The sequence below is a fragment of the Stegostoma tigrinum genome, chromosome 3 (genome assembly GCF_030684315.1).
Source record: "Stegostoma tigrinum isolate sSteTig4 chromosome 3, sSteTig4.hap1, whole genome shotgun sequence".
Classification (NCBI taxonomy): Eukaryota; Metazoa; Chordata; class Chondrichthyes; order Orectolobiformes; family Stegostomatidae; genus Stegostoma; species Stegostoma tigrinum.
This window is the reverse complement of record NC_081356.1, coordinates 22,495,105-22,517,019: the sequence shown is the minus strand read 5'-3', so window position 1 is coordinate 22,517,019 and position 21,915 is coordinate 22,495,105.

Below are 21,915 nucleotides of genomic sequence, written 5' to 3'. Positions count from 1 at the left end.
CCCCCTCACCACATCCCAAAACCAGCCCAGCTTGTCCCATCCTCCATAATCTGTCATTCCTCCCACTTATCCCCTCCTCCCACATCAAGCCCCACCCCAATCTCTTACCTACTAACCTCATCTCACTCCCTTGACCTGTCCGTCCTCCCTGGACTGACTTATCCCCTCCCTAACTCCCCACCTACACCCACCTTTACTGGCTCCATCCCTGCCTCTTTGACCTGTCTGTCTCCTCTCCACCTATCTTCTCCTCAATCCATCTTCTTTCCACCTCCCCCTCTCTCCCTATTTATTTCAGACCCTCCTTCCCCTCCCCGACTTCTGAAGAAGGATCTAGGCCTGAAACATTAGCTTTCCTGTCCCTCTGATGTTGATTGGCCTGCTGTGTTCATCCAGCTCTATACCTTGTTATCTCTGTGTTTTGGTCATGCTGCTTTAAATTGTCTCTCATGACATGAGCTGTGTGATCATGTGTTTGTGATAGATCTGCTTATTTTCGGTATTTGGTTCTATATCTAACACATATCAACCTAATTGAGGAATGGGATTTTAATTTGTGAGGTTGATGTTCTAATCCCTGCAAATTGAGGGAAATACTAGAATGATGTAAAGTATCTATTTAATCCATGTGCATCAATCAAAGTGCCAGTAATTGTTTAGAGTTATATTAAAATGTGTGCTATTAAAATGGCAGGCTCCCCTATCTGGGCTTTAACATTCAGATAGAATGACAAATGCCAAAATTTGAGGCAATTTTGAAAAATGAACTTATCTGAATGTTCATCATTTAAGGGACATAATTTGATGAAATAATAGGATCTATAGATGAGTAACTACCAGTCTATGTTCTCATCAAGAGTATTCATCAAAATACATTAAAGCACATGAAAACATAATAAAGGAAATTTGGTGCATCAAACCTTTTGCTTTCATGGATAATCTGCAACTTATTTGAGGGTGCACTAGGTGCCAACTTAGAAAACTCAGAAAATTGCCAAAACTGACAAAACAGTTTAACAGACTGACTGACAATCACTAAAACGCTGACACACCAAGGGCAGCCCCAAATTTGGTCCCATTGATGTGTAAAAATGAGACGGCAACTGGAAGTGTAGTGGGACACAAGCTTATCAGCTTTAGATGCGACAAATGTTTTGTCACTTTTATAGATTGGAAGAAAAAAATGTACACAAAAGAGTGGTTTGAGGCAATTATAGAGTGAGAAACTACCAAGGGAAGATGTGAGAACTTAAGATTTATTTTCGAGTGGGCTCTGGTGGTATCCATGGAAAATACAGTTTTGTCACTTTATTTAATACATTTTGGGATCTGCTGCAATTCTGCTTTGCAAGCTAAATATAATTTCTCCTGAAAGGATTACAGATACTTCAAATAAGAAAATAAAACCAGTTGGAATGTACATCAGTTTAACTTTGCAGGGCATAATAAACATGGCTTCAGATGCATCTATTAACTTTACTGCGAGCTTTTTAACACAAGCCTACAATAATCTCAGTGGCAATGTGTTCTCAATACATTAAACAAAACTTTCTTCTTATAGTATTTAACGGTGCCCTGTGGAAATCCAGAGCTGGGTACATAATAATAATTTATATTCTTTGGATAATGTTCAATCTCTAGTTCACATTGGGTCAAATTAGCCCTTGTGTTCAATAGCTTTGTCAAAGAGCTAGGTCTTAAGCAGTGTCTTAAGGGAAGGAAGAGAGATGAAGCCAAAGAGATTTAATATAAAGCAAATACTGTGGATGCTGGAGACTTGAAATAAAAATAAATAAAGACAGAAGATCTGCAGGTATGACAGCATCTGTGAAGAGTGACAAAGTTAAAATTTCAGGTCTGGTCTGACTCTTCTTCAGAACATAAGAAGCAAAGTCCTATCAGAGTCAAAACAGTAACTTAGCCTTAATTGCTGAACAATTTTCATTCCGGACTGAGAAGCCTTACTGCAATGATACAAGGCCTTAATGAGACCATACTTGGCGGATTGAATTCTTCCTCATGGCTACCTATGCCAATCTGACTTTCTTGATTTATGGTAGGTTAAAGTTATCCATGATTAATATTTTTTTATGTACTGATTTTCTCCTGATTTATTCTCTGTCCTACTGTATAGCTACAGTTTTGAAACTAATGATTACTTCACGCAATGACTTTGTCCCTTGTTATTTATCTGTACTTATATGGATTCAACATCCCCCGATCGAAGAACATATTTTGCTATTGTTCCTGTTCTAACCCATACTAACAAATTACCTCATCACCCCTTCCTTACTGCCTGTCCTTTCAAAAGTGACAAGCCCTAAACACTTAGGTTTCAGCTTTGATCTGCTTGTAGCCATGTGTCGGTAATTGTAAGAGTAAACGCTTGCTAAACATCTCAAATGACTTTCCATCTACTTTCCGTTTCAAAACCAATTACAGTACATTTCTACAGTTCAATTCTGCAACTTGAGCTGCACCAACAACTTTCATTGCAATATTGCAGTAACGAAAGTGTGCACTCAGGGACACTCACCCAGCTCATGGACTGGTTCAAACTGCCTTACCAACCTATTCACTCACTATCATAATACCAACTCAGTCTAAGCCTACCTGAATGTTCACAACATCCATGTGTGCATTGTTTTGCTTTTCCTTTTTGCCCATTGCCACCTCAGGCAGAGATACCAGGAGGATGTGCTCTTCCATATTCCTATGTTGTTAAGAATAGACACAAAGCCAGGACATTTGTCATGGTTGATAGCAGTTCTCAGTCAACCTAAGAGAGATAGCGTTTGCTCAGGGTGACCTGATACAGGAGGTCAATGGCAACCTTGGATACCAGTCCAGAGGCTTGGACTGAGTCAGTCAGTCAGTTGCTTGCAGTGGGGTCACAGCTAGGATGATCTCCACATAAGAAGTGAGGAACCAAATGTTGTGCAGACCGCCACTGGTCTTGACTCCTTCTCCATATTGCGAGTTGCCTTCCTCCAGGAGTGAGAGACAGGCAGATATTAAAGTGGATGAAAGTGATTCTGTTACTGTTGGCACAAGTGGTGTGGTGCCCCTATTGGGTAGGCAGGAGGACAGAGGACTTGCAGAGTTAGTGACATTGTGAGTTGGGATGGGTATGTAAGAGAGAGGGAAATTGTTTCTGGCAATGTGACAGTTGCAGAGCATGAGCCTCGGTAGGAGGTGGGTACAGTAGTATAATTGGAGTGAGTTTGAGGTACCAGTGAGAAGAAGGTGGCCTTTTACGCTGGTGAAAGGGAGAAGGGCATTGACATTTTTGCTACAGTGCTGGGCATTCCTCCGGATGGCTGAGATTACACTGACCTATGTGGCAACCTCAGACCAAGCTGGCATGGAGTGGCATCGTGAGCTCCAATGCCAATCACAGGGAGAGGATGTCCTGCTTGTGCAGCACCTCACTCAGCAGAACCTCCAGGGTCCCTGCCCACAAATTGGAATTCCAAATACCCATTGTCTGCCATGTCTGGGCAAACCTCAAGTACTGTGCAGCATAGCTCCAGTTTGAAAGATCTTCTCTGGGTGCACAATAACTCTTTTAAAATGGTGCGGGGACCTGGGTCAATTCAGGGCATTCTGGCCATGATGAAATGTAGAAACCTAGATTGACCCAGGGTAAGATGGGGAGCGAGTTGGATGAGAGGAATGACATACGGTGGTAACTAATGATGAGAATTTGGTATGATTTGGAGAAAAGTCTCTTTTGGATTCGTGGCAGAAAACGCCCTGAGAAGCTCGACACAACTGGCAATTGGCCGAACAAAAAGATTCAACCCTTATTCTTTTGTATAGAAATAAGTTTCATTGTGTAATGCTGCCATTAAAAAAAACTGAAAATGCACCGGACGTGGCAGGAAATAGAGTGTGACGGTTGAGGGATGTTTATCTGACTGGAAGCCTATGTCCAGTGGTGCCTCTCAAGTGTCTGTGTTGAGATCTTGGTTGTGTGTGGTTGAAATAAATAATTTAAACTTGAATGTAGAAATGTTTGTTGGTAAATTCAACAGCAGATGATACAAAAAATGATGGGATGTAAATAGTGAGGAGGACATTGTTAAATTACAATATAGTCTGGCTGATCAGATGGGCTGATCAGTGACAAATGAAACACTTGGGCAGGACAGACAAGGCAAAGGAATACATGATGAACCATAAGACTCTAGGAAGCACCGAGGATCAGAGGGACCTTGGAGTGCTTGTACACTGGTTCGTTAAGGTACCAGGACAGGTAGATAGAGTGGTTAAGCAGGGATATAGGATATTGGTGATAATGGGAACTGCAGATGCTGGAGAATCCAAGACAACAAAGTGTGATGAGCACAGCAGGCCAAGCAGCATTTCAGGAGCACAAAAGCTGACGTTTCCGGCCTAGACCCTTCATCAGAGAGGGGGCTGGGCAGAGGGAACTGGACTAAATAGGGAGAGAGGGGGAGGCAGACGGAAGATGGAGAGAAAACAAGAGAGGTAGAGAGGAGAGTATAGGTGAGGAGGTAGGGAGGGGATAGGTCAGTCCAGGGAAGATGGACAGGTCAAGGAGGCAGGATGAGGTGGTAGGTAGGAAATGGAGGTGCGGCTTGAGGTGGGAGGAAGTGATGGGTGAGAGGAAGAACAGGTTAGGGAAGCAGAGACAGGCTGGGCTGGTTTTGGGATGCAGTGGTACTCACATACCACTCCACCAACCTCCAGATACAATGTATCATCCTCCGACACTTCCGCCATCTACAATCCGACCCCACCACCCAAGACATTTTTCCATCCCCACCCATGTCTGCTTTCCGGAGAGACCACTCTCTCCGTGACTCCCTTGTCCGCTCCACACTCCCCTCCAACCCCACCACACCCAGCACCTTCCCCTGCAACCGCAGGAAGAGCTACACTTGCCCCCACACCTCCTCCCTCACCCCCATCCCAGGCCCCAAGATGACCTTCCATATCAAGCAGATGTTCACCTGCACATCTGCCAATGTGGTATACTGCATCCACTGTACCCGGTGTGGCTTCCTGTACATTGGGGAAACCAAGCGGAGGCTTGTGGACCGCTTTGCAGAACACCTCCGCTTGGTTCGCAACAAACAACTGCACCTCCCAGTCGCGAACCATTTTAACTCCCCCTCCCATTCCTCAGACAACATGTCCATCATGGGCCTCCTGCAGTGCCACAATGATGCCACCCGAAGGTTGCAGGAACAGCAACTCATATTCCGCTTGGGAACCCAGCAGCCCAATGGTACCCATGTGGACTTCACAAGGTTCAAAATCTCCCCTTCCCCCACTGCATCCCAAAACCAGCCCAGTTCTTCCCCTCCCCCCACTGCATCACAAAACCAGCCCAGCTCATCCCCTCCCCACACTGCATCCCAAAACCAGCCCAGCCTGTCTCTGCTTCCCTAACCTGTTCTTCCTCTCACCCATCACTTCCTCCCACCTCAAGCTGCACCTCCATTTCCTACCTACCACCTCATCCCACCTCCTTGACCTGTCCATCTTCCTTGGACTGACCTATCCCCTCCTTACCTCCTCACCTATACTTTCCTCTCTACCTATCTTGTTTTCTCTCCATCTTCGGTCTGCCTCCCCCTCTCTCCCTATTTATTCCAGTTCCCTCTCCCCATCCCCCTCTCTGATGAAGGCTCTAGGCTGGAAACGTCAGTTTTTGTGCTCCTGAGATGCTGCTTGGCCTGCTGTTTTCATCCAGCTCCACACTTTGTTATATAGGATATTGGCCTTTATTAAGTGAGAAGTAGAGTTTAAGGGCAGGGAGGATTTGCTGGAACTGTACATAAAACAAAAATTGGTTAGGCTGCAGCTAAATCATTGTGTGTACTTCTGGAAACCACATTATAAGAGGAGCTGGAGGAACACAGCAGGCCAGGCAGCCTCAGAGGAGCAGGAAAGCTGACATTTCGGGTCTGGATACTTCTTCAGGAAATCAGTAGCTTTCCTGCTTCTCTGATGCTGCTTAGCCTGCTGTGTTCATCCAGCTCTACACCTTGTTATCTCAAATTCTCCAGCATCTGCAGTTCCTAATATCTCTGAATATTTAGGTGGTTATTTTTGACTGACACAATTCAAAGTGCCAAAGTGCCTTTCTCTGTGATGTAGATCTCTATGACCACACTCTATGGCAAAGTGTGGTTATACTGGACTGTGGACAGACTCAGTCTTCAAATCTGACAGAAACAGAGAGAAAGAGAGAGAGGGGACTCACAGGCACAGAAGCCTGTAGCTGGTGTCATTAGTAGGGTGGAGAGGAATACAAGCCCTCAGCAAGTTACTAGACAAAATATAGGAGGAAAATGTATGTTGGACACATCCCACAGCAATCAACAGACACTTGAAGATTTTCCCTGGTGAGTTTGGGAGGAATAAACACTGGATTTGGTCTGACTATTGATAGTCAGTCTGCCAAGTCTCTTAAACCCGAGTGGAGTGCCCTTCAATGGTCACTGAACTTAGCAATTCAGTGACATGAAAATATATGAGCCCAAAGAAATCTGGGAATGACTGTGAACTATCCTTTATAAATTGTAATGCTGTGGAGAACATGCTGCAAAGTATTTATATGTGCAATTATCAGTTGTATCAAAACCATGATTCGGGCTATCTTTTCTGTAGTTCAAAATAATGTTTAGTCAGTGTTGTTTTTATTTTATGGGTTACAATAAAAGCCTTAAAACTCTAAAGTTTATTGCTTTAAATTGTTTTATTTTGGTCACTGGGAATTCAAATCTTTTAAAAAGTTATCGGTCTCTGCAGGCATTGTAACTAAACAAAAACAAGAAAATGATGTTGAACTACTATAAAATGCTGGTTAGATCACAACGAGAGAAACAGCACCCAGTACTGCTTGCTAATGGAGATTGAGGGTTAACTTAATCAAGGTATTCAAAATTAGGAGAGGTTTGGATAAGATAGACCGAGTTCAAATGACTTGAACTCATTACCTACAAGGATAGTTGAAGCAGCGACAAACAATGATTCCAAATGAAAAAAATAGATGGGTGCTGGAGGAAAACAAACCTGTAGGATTGTTGGGAGAGAGATGAGAGAATTGATTGATTCACTTGTTGTCCACAGAGCCAACTTCTTAGAGCTTTTTTCTTTTATATCAACCAATTTGATTGGGTGATGCCGTCATCAATTAGACATGTTTGATCGTTATTGTAAAACCTCGACAAACTGATATATATATATTTAAAGAATATCCTGGTCATGGCATGTTTCTGCCTTTAATTTCCTGATGAAAAACTCTGAAACTTTTTCTTATGGTTTCCCAAAACTTAATTAAATGAAACTCCAGAATACAGCATAAAACACGATGACATGACACAAGGATGGTATGTAAAAGCAATGTGATTAAAAAGCAAGATTAGGCTCCCTTACTTGCAAAATTGTTGAACATATAGCACCTGTGTTGAGCAAAATATGATTGTTCATTGCTTGATTATATTTTGGTGACACAATTCCTTCTTTATGTATTTATATTTATTGTTTCCTCTATTTTCCCTGCATATTTCTCCTTAAGGACTCATTTTTGTCACTGAAATTGATAGTTTTGGTCTGTATCAGCAATTGAAGAGCTAAAAATCAAAAAACAGGAGGCTGGCCCATCTTAATCCACTTTTCTATTATTAAAGAACATGGGACGAGGCCAGGCAAAACATCTGCTCTTAGGAGGCAATTTGGTTATTAATGTATCTACGTGAGGTTATTGTATTTTGTTGGCCACAAGTGGACAGGCTATTCTCATTTGAAATTCCAACTTTTCAAAATTCATTCACGTGGCAAGTGTGTCATTGGCTAGGCCAGCATTTCTTGCCCCGAGTTCAGAATCATCCACATTACTGGTTTAATGGAGGTAAAAGGGGTGAGATTTGTGATGTAAATGTATTTCCTGTTAGTATTTGCAAGAAAAATAAGAATGTCTCTTTCATGCCCAAAGCATGTTTTCCTAACTGCCATTCTCTGTGATCTGTCTGCTACTCCAACCTTAGTCAGAGTCAATGACCATTATGTCCCACCAAAGATTTGACTCCCACCATCACCCTCCAAGAACATCTTCCACCCACAGTCAGACTCCTCACCCCGACCATGATCTCCTGACTCTACAATCAAATCTCCAACTCTGAAGTCCACTACCTCATCACATGATCTTGCCTGCATACTACTAGAACCTAAGTGGCATTTCTTCTGTTGCAAGGCTTTTGTCAGGGCTGCTGAACTCTTGACCTTATTATAGGCTTCATTCAAACCTGGGCAAAAGAGCTGAACATTAAAGGCAAGGTGAGATGAATGTCTTTGCCACCAAGGCTTCATTTGACCAAGTGTGGCATCAATCTGCTCTAGCCAAATTACATTCTTTGGGGATCAGTAGGGAAGTCTGCTGATTACAATCATATCTGGCCTAAAGGAAGATGGTTATAATGGTTGGAGTCTATCATCTCTGTTCCAGTTATCGCTACAGGAGTTCTTCAAGTTACATCTTTGGGTCATGTTTGGCTGGTTTATCAATGACTGTCGCTCCATCATAAGATCTGAAGTGGAGATGTTCACTCATGAGTGCACAGTGTTCAGCACCATTCTTGCCTCCTCAAATATTGAAGCGTCTTTGTCCAAATGCAGATGAATTTCCAGGTTTGTGAAAAAGTGACAAGTAACATTCAGACCACTCAATTGCTAACAAGATGGAATCCACTGAGCACATTCAATGGCATTACTGTCAATGAATCCCCCATTATTAACATCTTGGAACTTACCATTCAATGGAGACTGAACTGTTCTAGTCATTTAAATACTGTAGCTATAAGAGCAGGTCACAAGTAACTCAATTCCTGACTCCCCAAACTGCCCTTCATCAACAAGGCAAAAGTCAGAAATCTGATGGAACATTGTCCACTTGCCTGATGAGTGCATTTCCAAGACCACTCAAGAAGTTTGGCATCACATCGAGAAACACTTGTTCACTCTGCTACAATGCACAGTAGCAGTAGAGTGTATCATTTATGGGATGCATTGAAGAAATTCACCAAGGATCCTTAAACAGAACTTTCCAAACTCACAACAACTATGGTCTAGTAGGACAAGGGTAGCAGATACTTGGAAAATTAATACCCTACTATTTCCCTTTCAGTCACTCAAGCCTTGAAAATATATTGTCATTCCTTATCTGTCACCGGGTCAAAATCCTGGAATTCTCTCCTTAATAGCATTGCTGGTTTACCTGAACAAAATGGATTGCAGCAGTTCAAGAAGGCAAGCCATTTCAAACTTCTCAAATGAAATTAGGGATGAGCAAAAAATGCTGGTCCAGCCTTACAACAGTGAACGAATAAAAAAAGCGAACATTTATAGGCACTTTGTGCACAGCAAGATCACACAAGCCACTGACAAATGAACAACCAGTTTATTGAAAATAGTGGTTGTGGAGGAATGTTGGCCAGCGTATTGGGAGTTTCATTTAAAACCGTTCAAAAAGACTGTAAGATTATTTTACATTGAAATTTTACACTGAATTTACTTTTTCAATCAAATGTCAGCTTTGTCACCAATGCAGCAGTCCTGAACTTACTTGTCAATATTAAAAATGCACAAAAGACTGTGCCAGGCTTAATTGAAATGACAAGCTTTTACCTAAAGGCCAAGTGTTCATCTGTGCTGACATTCATTGAGTAGAAATATCGGCTTCACGGCAATTCAGTTGCTGGATAGGGGTGCACAATGTCATGTTTGAGAAAGTGGAAGTGTGAGTTTCCTGAAATTTTTAACTGCAGGTTGCTTTATCATTTTTGTTTATCCACAGGTTTTTCAAACCAGACAGCCAGCTTGTCTGAGTGGGTGGTAGCCTATTGGGCGGGAAATGCTGCAGCAACTTACCATAATTTGACTTTTCTGTGTTGTACACAAACAAGCTTTCACATCCATTTACAGACAGCCCCTTAGTCGCGAAGGGTTTCTGTTTAGGAGTTCATTTGCAAATTGATTTTTACGCAGGAGCAACTTACTGCAGATGCAGGAATCTGAACCGAAAACAGAAAATGCTAGAGATCACAGTGGGTCAGGCAGCATCTGTGGAGAGAAAGCAAGCTAATGTTTTGAGTCTAGATGACTCTTCATCAGAACTGAAGTGAAGTGTGGTGGGTGGGGGGCAGCATTTATGCAATATTGGGGGGGTGGTTGGAATGCTGGGGGAGAAAGAATGCTGATAGCTCAGATGAAGTGATTGGAATATGGGAATGGCAGGACAATGCTGTGTCTAACTGTGAAACTGGAAAGAACAGACAGTCCCACTGGGGTGTTGGGAGGTGAGAGAGGGTGACAGAGAAATTAACAAACAAAGCTAAAAGAAAAAGAAAGAATGAGTTCACCATTTGAAGGTTTTGAACTCAATATTGATCCCAAAATGTTGTAAACTGCCTAATTAGAAGATAAGATGCTGCTCCTCCACTGTAATTCACTGGAGCATTGCAGCATGCTGAGGACAGACAAATGGACATGCAAGTAAGACACTGCGTTAAAATGACTAGCTATGGGCAGGTCAGGATCACACTTGCGCACAGACCAGGGATATTCTGCATAGCGGTCATCCAGTCTGCACTTGGTTTCTCCGATGTAGATTAGGCAACAGTAAGTGCAATAAACTTAATTGACATGACTGGAGGAGGTACAGGCAAAATGATGCTTCATCTGGAAAGACCTTTGAGGCTCTTGGATGGTGAGGAAGGATGAAGTGGAGGGGGAGGCATTGCACCTTCTGTGGTTACATGAGAAGGTGATGTAGGAAGAGGTGGGGTGGTGTTATTGGTCAAGGAATGGGCTAGGATGAACCTGAGGGAACAATCCTTGTGAAATGCAGATGGGGGAGGGAGGAGGAGATGTGTTTGGTGGTGGCATTTTGCTGGATTTATCTGAAATTGTGGAGAATAATCCTTTGAAAGTGGAGGCTGGGGGGTGAAGAGTGAGAACTAAGGGAGGCTAATCACGCTGTTGTGAGTGATGAGAAGGGGCAAGGGCAGAAACACAGATGATAAATTGAATACTTTTGAGGGCTGTGTCATCCACAGTGGATGGGAAACCATGGTTATGGAAGAAGGAAGCCATGTTTTGGAAGTTTAGCATCATTCAAACAGATGCGGTGTAGGTGAAAGAACTGGAAGAGTGAGATGGAATCCTCGTAGGATTTGGGGTGGGAAGAGCTACAGTGAAGGTAGCTATGAGAGTCAGCAGTTTTGTCATGGATGGCTTTGTACGCAAGTTAGAACACAATGCAGGACAATGTAAAGCAGCTGTTTGCATATACAGGAAATATTTGTATTCCCGATCTTTACAGTGAAATCCTTGACTGGGATTGCATTCATGAGTACAAATGTTCATAAGTCAAATGTTTGTAAATCAGGGACCCCCTGTACATAATTATAATGATTACACTTCAAACTCATTTCAATTGTCGTAACATGTTTTGGTATGTACTAATAAAGTAAATACATAAAAGCAAGTTGTTCTTCTAAAATTATTATTTTAAAGTAGGCCAAATTGTGTTGTTTGAATTGGTTGGCCAAAACTCATTTATTATTAACTCATGGTGGTTTCCTCCAAAAATTAATATCTAAGACAAATGCTATTTGTTTTTTAAGGTGAAAGTCATATCATCCAAAGAAATACCCACCCCACATTTAAGACCCTCTTTAAGGCCATAATCTTTGAAAAGTCTTAGGATATCCATCCTGATATTCTTTCGCTGTGTGTCAAAGATCTGGTTATGTTCCTGGGATACACCATGGAACATGTTTGTACATTAAAGGCATAATGTTAATTATATATAATTTTGAAATAGGGAAGTAAGGTGGCCTTTTGAAGTGTGATAGTAACCTGAAGGAGTGATACTCTGCTAAGCTTCTGCAGTTATTATTTTGAAAAATCAATTACCTGCTCCAAGGGAACAACAGTCAACAGACATCTGGAAAGATGAGAGAGACTGAGGATTAATGGAGCAATTGGTGCAATATTGATCTGGTTTTACTTCTGCATGGATTGACTGAGATGCTACTAAAAGGGCGCAAATGCTAAGACTTGCCAAATATAATTTGAGAAGATGTTTTCAGTGTCAACATATCTGAGAGCAGCACTCAGGACCTTCAGATCACATTGCAGCTTTTTAAATTTGAAAGCGAGCAATCTTTGCACCAGTGTTTGGAAATGAGTTTACAAAATAGCTGGCAATATATTAAGCACACATGATGAAACAAAAGGCTATGAAACCCTGACAGAAAATATAATTACATACCAGACACTGATTTGGCAAGCTGCAGTTATGTATGTAACATGGTAAAGATTGGTTTCTTTATAATCTCCAGTTTTTGAAGTGCAGGCCTATCATTGCTCAGAACTATAAATGAGCTCACTTCGTCCACCACTCAGAAAGAGCTTTCAAGCCCAAAGGAGTAAATTTGCATAATTCACGTTCCTATCACATTTGCGATTCAGTGACATGACTTTTTATCATACATTAAAATAAACTTGTTTAAATTACTTTGTATTATATTACCTAGAGATTTACAAAACTTATGCAAGTTATGCGCTGAATCAAAAGATTAAAATAAAACTTTCTTTAAGTGGTCTCTTTAGCAGATTAAGCTCTAATGTGTATATTTAAAAAAGTGCTACAATTTATAACATGATCTACGTCAGTTCAGGTTGATTAGTAAGAACTCTGTGATTGAAGAAAAGCAGAGATTCCAAAGTGAAGTAGTTTACTATAAAGAGCATTATTATCTTTATTTTAAAGTATATAACTTGATTTGACATTCTCTTCCAATGAACTCTGAGTAACTATTTTCACCATAGGTAACAAAGTGTGGAGCTGGATGAACACAGCCGGCCAAGCAGCATCTTAGGAGTGCAAAAGCTGACAATTTGGGCCTAGACCCTTCATCAGAAAATCTGATAAAGGGTCTAGGCCCGAAACGTCAGCTTTTGTGCTCCTAAGATGCTGCTTGGCCTGCTGTGTTCATCCAGCTCCACACTTTGTTATCTTGGATTATCCAGCATCTGCAGTTCCCATTATCTCTGATAATTAGTTTCACCATTCGACTTTCTGTTCCTTTGCACTAAAATTTGAAATAATGTTTGACATCAATTATGTTAAACATTTAAATGAAAATAATGTTTTAGACCTTTCTTTGGACATACATTTAATGAACACATCACTTTTCAGTGGTTGGAGTTGCATAGCCTGTCCCAGACTGGGTGTCAGGTCTCACAAAAGTAATTCTGGCAAACAGCGATCACCAGTTGGACATCCTGAGTCAGCTTATCAATGTATTCCAAACTAATTTGGACTAGTCATGGCACAATAAGGCTCAAGCACTTGTCCATAGTGTTGCAGTCCTAATTCATCTGGTTCCAAATTAAATTGCAAACAAAACTTTCAATTTTTTTTGGTAGTATTCAGGAGACCCTTTAAGGGCCAATATTTCCATTGGAGAAAGCCAGAAAATTGAGCTAAGCATGTTAACTGCATACTCAGTTCAGTGTTGACAACTTTCAGAGAAGATGTTGCCATTTACAGGTCCATCATTGGCAAATGCAGAACGTTTAGCACTAAGGAAAACAAAAATGCATTGGTTGTACTTGCTTTGACTTCAAGGACTTCGTGTGCTGTGTGCACAAAATGTTGTGACGCTCCCTTTGTTTGCAAACTGTACATATAGAAATCAATTTTTTTTCCTGTAACACCTGCTTCATAATTTATAAATTGTTTTATTGTTATAAATAAACTAATCCATGGAATTAATCCCTGATAAGTGATTGATTATTAGATCATTATCATTAACATGATGTGATGACAGTAAACAAGATACATCATGCTGACGAGGGCTACTATATTTGAATCGTCAGTAAATAATGTAATCCACAGGTGAATTACATGACTGACAGAAAATAAAGAACTGCGAATACTGGAAGTCTAAAACTAAAACAGAAATTGCTGGAGAAACTCAGCAGGTCCAGCAGCCTCTGTGTTGAGAAAACAGAGTCAACATTTTAGATCAGTGATCCACCGAAAGGTGACTGGACCCAACACGTTGACTCTGTTTTCTTTCCACTGATGCTACCAGGCCAGTAAATTTCTGTCTTTGTGTTGACAATTTCACATAAAATTGGGCTGAAATGATTGAGTTCATCACAGCATCAGACAGTGTTAAAGACACAGCTAGCTAGTAAGCACACAAAACCCTAACAAGAGGTCAGTTAACTTGTTTTAGAATGATGAGACATCAGGACGTGTAGTGGATAGATAACAAGCTAGGGGATGTCAAAGGCATATTTTCCCAATTTCCACTAAATTGTCTAATTTAAGTAGGGACAAAGCAGACATCTGAACAGAATTCAAATTATTTATGGGAGAAACTGACTAGAAACTACTGATGATTTGCTGAAAACTTTTGACCAATGGACAGCCAAGAGTGTAATATCTTCTGATAAAATTCCAAGGTTTACGACTATGAGATCAGGTATAAAACAGGTGATGCAGAAACAACAACAAATCAATTCTGTTCCAGTTTTCCAACTGCCTCCCATTTCTATTTCTTTTGTATTGTATATGAGATCCCAAATAAAAATATGATGGGCTGTATCACTCACGTTTTAATGAAATCAATAACATTTCCAGACTAAAGTTACCAATACAAGCTATGGATATATCAGCAAATTATCATATATGTAGGCTCATTTGCAATTGTAAATAGTGAAACTTTCATTTGGAAAGGAGTAGGATATTACAAGTGTACCTTGTCCTTAAGAGTCAACACAGTTCTGAGGAAGAGTCACCGGACCTGAAATATTAACTCTGTTTTCACCTTCACAGATGTCGCCATACCTGCTGAGCTTTTCCAGCAACTTTGTTTTTGTTCCTGATTTATAGCAGCTGCAGTTCTTCTGGTTTTTTTGTTTTTGTCTTTAAGAGCATTCATCTTTAAAAACTTCATGTGCTATGTGTCTATAATGTTGCCATTGTATCTGGTATTTGGTCTGCTTTGTGTCTGCAGGCTTTACACAAAGATACCAGGTTGCTGTCATGTCAACTTCGAAACATATGTTTAATTGTTTGACGTAAACTAACCGACAAAATTAATCATCCCTGACAGGTGACTGATTGGTAGATTGCAGTTATTAATGTAACAGTAATTTAACTCCATATAACATCAAGCATTCTGCATGATCTGAGAATGCAGAATTGACCTATAATGTTGTTACCTTGTTTCTAAAAAGACATCCAGTTTTAATCCCATAATTTCAAATGTTTTCGATGTAATGTGGAAATTAGGTTAGTAGAGGAGGAAAGGAGTAGAAATTCTTTGAATGGTATACTTAGCCTATTTATATTATTAAATATTTGTGCCTGTGTGAAAGTTACAATTAGTGTTGTATCAATCTGCCCAATTATGTTAGAGGTTGTGAGAGAATGGTGGGAAGTAGGTCATGCATGTGCAAAAAATGACTTAAAGCACTTTTTAAATTAAAACCCTCCAGCACTGACCCTGGGCAGATGGTGTAAAATGTTTGCCCAAGTGACCTGACGTACAGCTCAAGAATACAGCCACAGAACCTTGGTTTTGCACATGAAAAGGAGTTCACATGACAGATTATTTCAAAACTGGAGAGACGGTAGAAGTCTGTTAGCTCAATGCAGATTAAGTATTTTCATTAGTTTTGTGCAGCTTGGGCTCACAGAAGTCTCAGAGGGATCGATTGCTCAATATTGCTGAGGTGTCACTGATCAGAGAAACCCAGGTGCATTTCTCAGCTCAATGAAGCTGAAGGGAAACTGCTCTGTGAAGTCAGAAGTTTGGGCAAAGAAAATCCTCAGAGTAATGGGCTCTGCAAGAGAGTTGGGATTATATTGATTAAATTCTGGCATGCTGGCTGGTGAATTCAATGGATAACAATCTTAGGAGAAGTGATTGAACAACTCTGAGGTGAGAAGGCACTGGGACATTCTAAATTAGAATCTAATGGCCTGAAAAATCATTGCAAGCTAAAGAAGCAGGAGGGTTTACGGACTGAGGTGGAGTTGCTGCTGAGGAAGATTGAAAGTTGTACTGTCAAAGAAGAGGTGATAAAACACTCATGAGGTAGAAAAAGTAAAAACGTTTTTGTGACATCTTAGCGATCATTGATATTTGTGTGGGTTGCAGAGTATATTTGTACTTCTGTTAGTTGTGTGCTGCTGCCATTTATGGTGCAGTTTCTTATATGTTCAATTCTAGTTTGCCTATTAATTTCAATCTAATTCTAGATTTTAGGAATCTAATTTAATTAATATTTAATCTTTTTCTTTAATTGACTGTTATATAGTAAAATTTCTTCTCACTGCTTAAAAATGTGAAATCTTGTGTGAATTTAATCGCTTTGTGAAACCTGGGACTTCAAATTTTAACAATAAATATTTAAACAATGATAATTTCAGCTAACAACTGATCGTTGGCCGAATTGTAAATAGATGTCAGATATTTTGAAGGGTCTGAGCAAAATTTAGGGTTGTGATTTAGGTTTAAACTAATGAAAAAAAAATAAAAGTTAACTAATAGACATTTTATGGCTTTGCTACCTCTTATGAATACATGAACAAAGTTTTTGTATAGTTGTTATATTTAGATAACCAGAAGACAGAAAATGAAGTACGATTTTAGAGAGAATTGGAAGAAGGATGCCAAAACACAGGGTCAGAGAGAGACTATTCTAATCAGGGAAGTGGAGGGAGTCAAACTAGTTAAGGATTGCTGTACTCTACCAGTCATTACCAAGGGACATACCCTGCAGTGTCATAATAGAATAGTTAATTATCCATTATTTCCTCCCAGACCTGCTCAGTCCACCTATGGGTGAAACATGCAACTATTTAACCACAGAAGCCATTGAAGTTGTTGAATCAGGTGAACTCTGAGTTTAAGTTCAATTCATTTACCTGGGGAAGAGAATCTTCAACTAAACCAGCATTGCAATAAGAATAGCCTGATTTTATAGTCATCAATATTTTTCATCCATACCTACTTTTAATCTTTGCATGTATTTTTAGCTAATAAAATGAACAGCGACTACTGAGTAATTTTCAGCAACAGATCCTCAATAAACTAAAGCTTTTGGTGCTGCCATACAAAATGGCATTTCATGGAACACTGTAGAATTGTCCAGCATACATTATGTTTCCAGGAAAGTATTCCACTAATTCTAAGCTAATTCATCTGTAAACACCCACATTTGCAAAAGTTCTCTTTTCCACCAAGTATCACAGTGCCATTATTTTAATATAGCCCACTGTGACAAGAAGCTTTCATTCTGAAAAAAGATCAAAGTTGATTAAATTTGTGTTCTTTACAAGGAACACCATTAGAACCGGTTAGGTTCAGAGGTCAGAATTGGCTTCTGAAAAACTGAGTTCTTATCTCATCAAGTCCGAGTCTCAGATGGACTGACATAATTGGGTTTGTCAGCTCTTCTGCAGACTTCATTCATGTACAAAGCAAATTGAAGCTACGCTTCTGAGACAGTTTTTGTTTCCTCTGGATTGACATCATTTTGTTGTTCCAGCCCCTTAAAATTGTGCAGCAGTGTGAAATTCACCCATCCCTACTGGTGTGCATTGGATATTTCCCACACATCAACTAAGCTATAATATTAAAATTACCAGTTCTTCAATAAATAGGATGAGACTAGCTGACTTCACATGCAGTGACTGTGAATCATACACTTGACACTATTCTGCTTGGTTCTTTGCCTAAGTAGAAAATCTGGGTTATTTTGTCTGAAATGATTGGTTGCACAGATGCACTAAATATAAATTTTTGTCATGTCCTTTTTCTCTCTCTTCAAGTGTTCAGTTGAACCAAAGGGCAACACGCCATGGTTACAATAGTGGATTCAGCACTAATCAGACTAAATGTATCATTTAGCAGCAGGGAACCAGAATGACTGTGGCACAAGTTTAAATAATGTAAGTGGCTGAGAGATATCTGCAAATTAAAAGTACTTTTTTGATTTGGCTATCTGCATTTTCAGATCATTTAAAATGTGATTTGGGAAAAAGGAAAAGCAGATTATGTTTCTTTAATTGCTTTTTAGTCATTTATTGAAATCTATTGAGCCTGCTCCCAAAAGACTTCAGATGAAACAAACATTCTAAGCATTTTTTCTACCAGCACCGTACATTAGCACACTTTAATGGAATGAAATGCAATCGCAGTGAAACCTTTTTAACTGAAGTCGAACTTTGAATGCTTATCCTTGATATTTTGCATTAGCAGCATCCAATTTTAGCAGTTTCATTTCCAATGTCAAGAATTAAAAGTACTGAGTGCAAAGCAAACGCGTGATAGGAAAACATTGATTTTTGAACATTGGGTCTCCAAAGTGATGGTTTTAAAACCATAAGCAACAGGAACAAGAAAGAGACACTAGAAGAACTCGGGGTTTTTTTTCTCTGGAGCAGCAGAAGCAGAGGGGAGACTTAACAAAAATCTATAAAATTATGTCAGAAATCACATGATGCCTGATTATAGTCCAACAGGTTTATCTGAAATCACAAGCTTTCAGAGTACTGTTTCTTTGTCAGGTGAAGACTTTTAGCCTGTCATTATAGCTCATACTCTCTAATCTAGGAAGCATTCTTCTAGCCTGTCCTTAAAGCCTGTCCCTCTAATCCAGGCATCATCTTGCTCTTTCCTCACCTGAAAAAGGAGCAGCACTCCGAAGGCTTGTGATTTCCAATAAACCTGTTGGATTATAACCTGGTGTGGTTGGACTTCTGATCTTGTCCACCCCATTCCAACACCAGTACCTCCACATCATGGCCATTGTAAAATTAGGAGATGCATAAGCAGAGCTGAAGGTCAGAATCTTTTTCCAAGAGTTAAGATGCCTTGGATTTTAGGTGAGAGACAGAGAGTTCAAAGGAGATGTGAGGGGTAAGTTTTTTTTACTCAGAAAGTGGTATGAGTCCTGAACACACTGCTGGGTGATGGTGGCGGCAGTTACCATCGGGGCGTTTAAGTGGTTTTTATATAAGTGCATGAGTATGCAAGGAATGGAGGGATACAGATCAATGCCAGGCAGAAGGCAGTAGTTAATTTAGCATCATGTTCGGCACAACATCATGAACCATAAGGCCTGTTCCTGTTCTGTAGAGTTCTATGTTGCATTTTCTATGTATTATTTCTCTGGTGGTGATGATGATACTTAATTCTTCCCCCGTACTCTTTAGTATTAATGGAAAGTTCAAGGTGGCTTCCTCTGTAAAGGCTGATGCAAATATCTGTTTAACTCCTCTGCCATTTTTTCTGTTTGCCAAATTTGTTTCCTAGGGGACCTATGTTCACTTTGACTTTTCTCTTCCTTTTTATAGGTTTAGGGAAGCTGATTGTCACCTTTTATATTCTCTCTGTTTTATATTCCCTTCTAGTGTGGCCTAATGGTTTTTTTTTCTCTTTGCTGTCATCGTTCTTTGCTGGATTATGAATTTATCACAATCGTCGGGACTGTCACTGAGTTCTGCCTCCCTATACACTTCTTCTATCAGCTTAATACTGTCCTTAAATTCCTTGGTCAAGCATGGCTAGTTAATCCTTTTTGATATAATTCTGCTGACCGTCATGAATTATCTCTATAAATGTCTGCCACTGCTTACTTACAGTCTTTCCTACGAATCTGCCCAGTCCACTTTAGCTAGCACTATGCTCATTTCATTGTAATTCCCTTTTTCAAGTTAACACATGTGTTTTTGACCTAAGTTTCTCACACTCAAACCAAAAGATTAAATTCTGCCATGTTATGATCTCTATTTCCTACAGGATTCTTTTACTCAGAGGTCATTTATTAAACCTGCCTTATTAGCCATTACCAAATTCAGGATAACCTGCTCCCTGATTGGCTTCATGAAAAATTGCTCATGGTAACAATTCTGAAAGTTCTTCATGAATTTGTCATCATATTTCTAATTTAGTTGACCTAAATAACGTGAAAATTAATATCACCAATAACTATTGCTCTATTCTTTTGCTCTTATTATGTGTTCATTTAAACCCCTGTCTACAGTGCAGCTATTGTTTGGGGGTCTACATACTACACCTTCCAATGACTTCCGTCTCTTACTCTAATTTATCTACACTTAAATGAACCTTACATCATCTGAGACTGGATCTTCTCTCTCAACTGCCCACATTTCACTATAACTGGTAGGTGCTAGAGGCCCCTTATTAACAGCTTGACGGGTCCCTTTAAGAGAATCCTGCAGCCATCTTCTTATCCTCTGTCATCTTTTGAATGTCCATCACTGACCAGGACAGTTTCGGAGTGCTAGTGTGTATCCACATGGACTGCAGCCTTATAAATATGGTGTGGGTGCTAGAAATATTAGTCTTTAAATGGATATCTGCTCAGGGCAAGTTGTTTTCAGAAGAGCAAGTAGTAAAATGAGGAAAGACTCAAATGATAAGATGCCTTTCCTTACCAATGTTTTCACTGGATGTGTCTATTCCTCTCTGTTTGCTATCTGGCGTTGGCCTTCTGACTTCTGCTGTTGAACAGCAAGAGCTCTCCATTTGTTTTTCTTTGCATTCTCTTCTCCCAAAGTTGAAGGAATATCAGGTGAGTAAGATTCATGGTTATTGCAGCAATGTACAAAGAAGGCTGACAAAAAGGTGAGACTATGCATCTTTTCCATAGAATTAATGATAAGGGATTTCCTTTAACTGGCTAGTTGTGTACATTCCACATTCAATCCACTCAAGATAGCCCTCATCCCAATCCAATTTACATTCCACTCAGACACCCTAAACATATTCTTGTTACAATTCAAACCTTTTCCAACACTTTTCCCATCCATCTCCTTTTACCCTCATGTATGCTACTATTATGTTGACCCACTCAACATAATATTTCAACCCTTCTCTAGAGTGTCTTGAACAACTTAACCATTACCCTGGACCATATTATCATTTCACTTGATATGCCACCCCTCCCCACTCGTGCCGATAGTCATGACTGCCCAATGTCCACTCTAACAGGGAAACGTTCTGTTATTCTCCTTCTGTTTTCATCTGTTCCCATGCCTCAACCCAGGAGATGTTTGAATACCCAATCCTTACACTGAGCCATGCTACCAAACACAACTCCCCACAATTGCTCTGCTTTCCAACATTCTAAGGTTGTTAACTTGTGTGAGTCACATCTTTCAGCCCATTGTTCACCTTACTGTCCCTATCTGAAACGATATTGCCGTAGTCAAGAGCACCAGACTCTGAATGTGAGGCTCTTCTTTCCTCCAAACTTGCCTGCACCTGAAAGTTTATACCATTCCCCACCATTTGCTATAGATTTGGGCATGGATGCATTAGACTCAACTGTACAAGGCCACATGCTGCATTTCATTTTTAAACAACCATTAAACAAGTACCACAAGTTTCTTCTGGACTGCCAACTTTATTGTGAAGTTTTAGTTGCAAAGCATTTAATGCTAATGAGTATTCATAACATATTATGTCTATGAATTTAGGAACCCTGCCACTGACTGGTGTGAGTCTCAACATGCCACAAACACATTAACTGTGCTTCTGCGTTTCAACTTGCTGTCAGGAAATCAAAATTTTACAACAGCCTAACTCAGTTACCTTGCATGTCACATTTCCCAATATTGCAGCCTGCAGCCATATGGTATCAATGTGGACTTCACCAGTTTCAAAATCTCCCCTTCCCCCACTGCATCCCTAAACCAGCCCAGTTCATCCCCTCCCCCCACTGCACCACACAACCAGCCCAGCTCTTCCCCCCCACCCACTGCATCCCAAAACCAGTCCAACCTGTCTCTGCCTCCCTAACCGGTTCTTCCTCTCACCCATC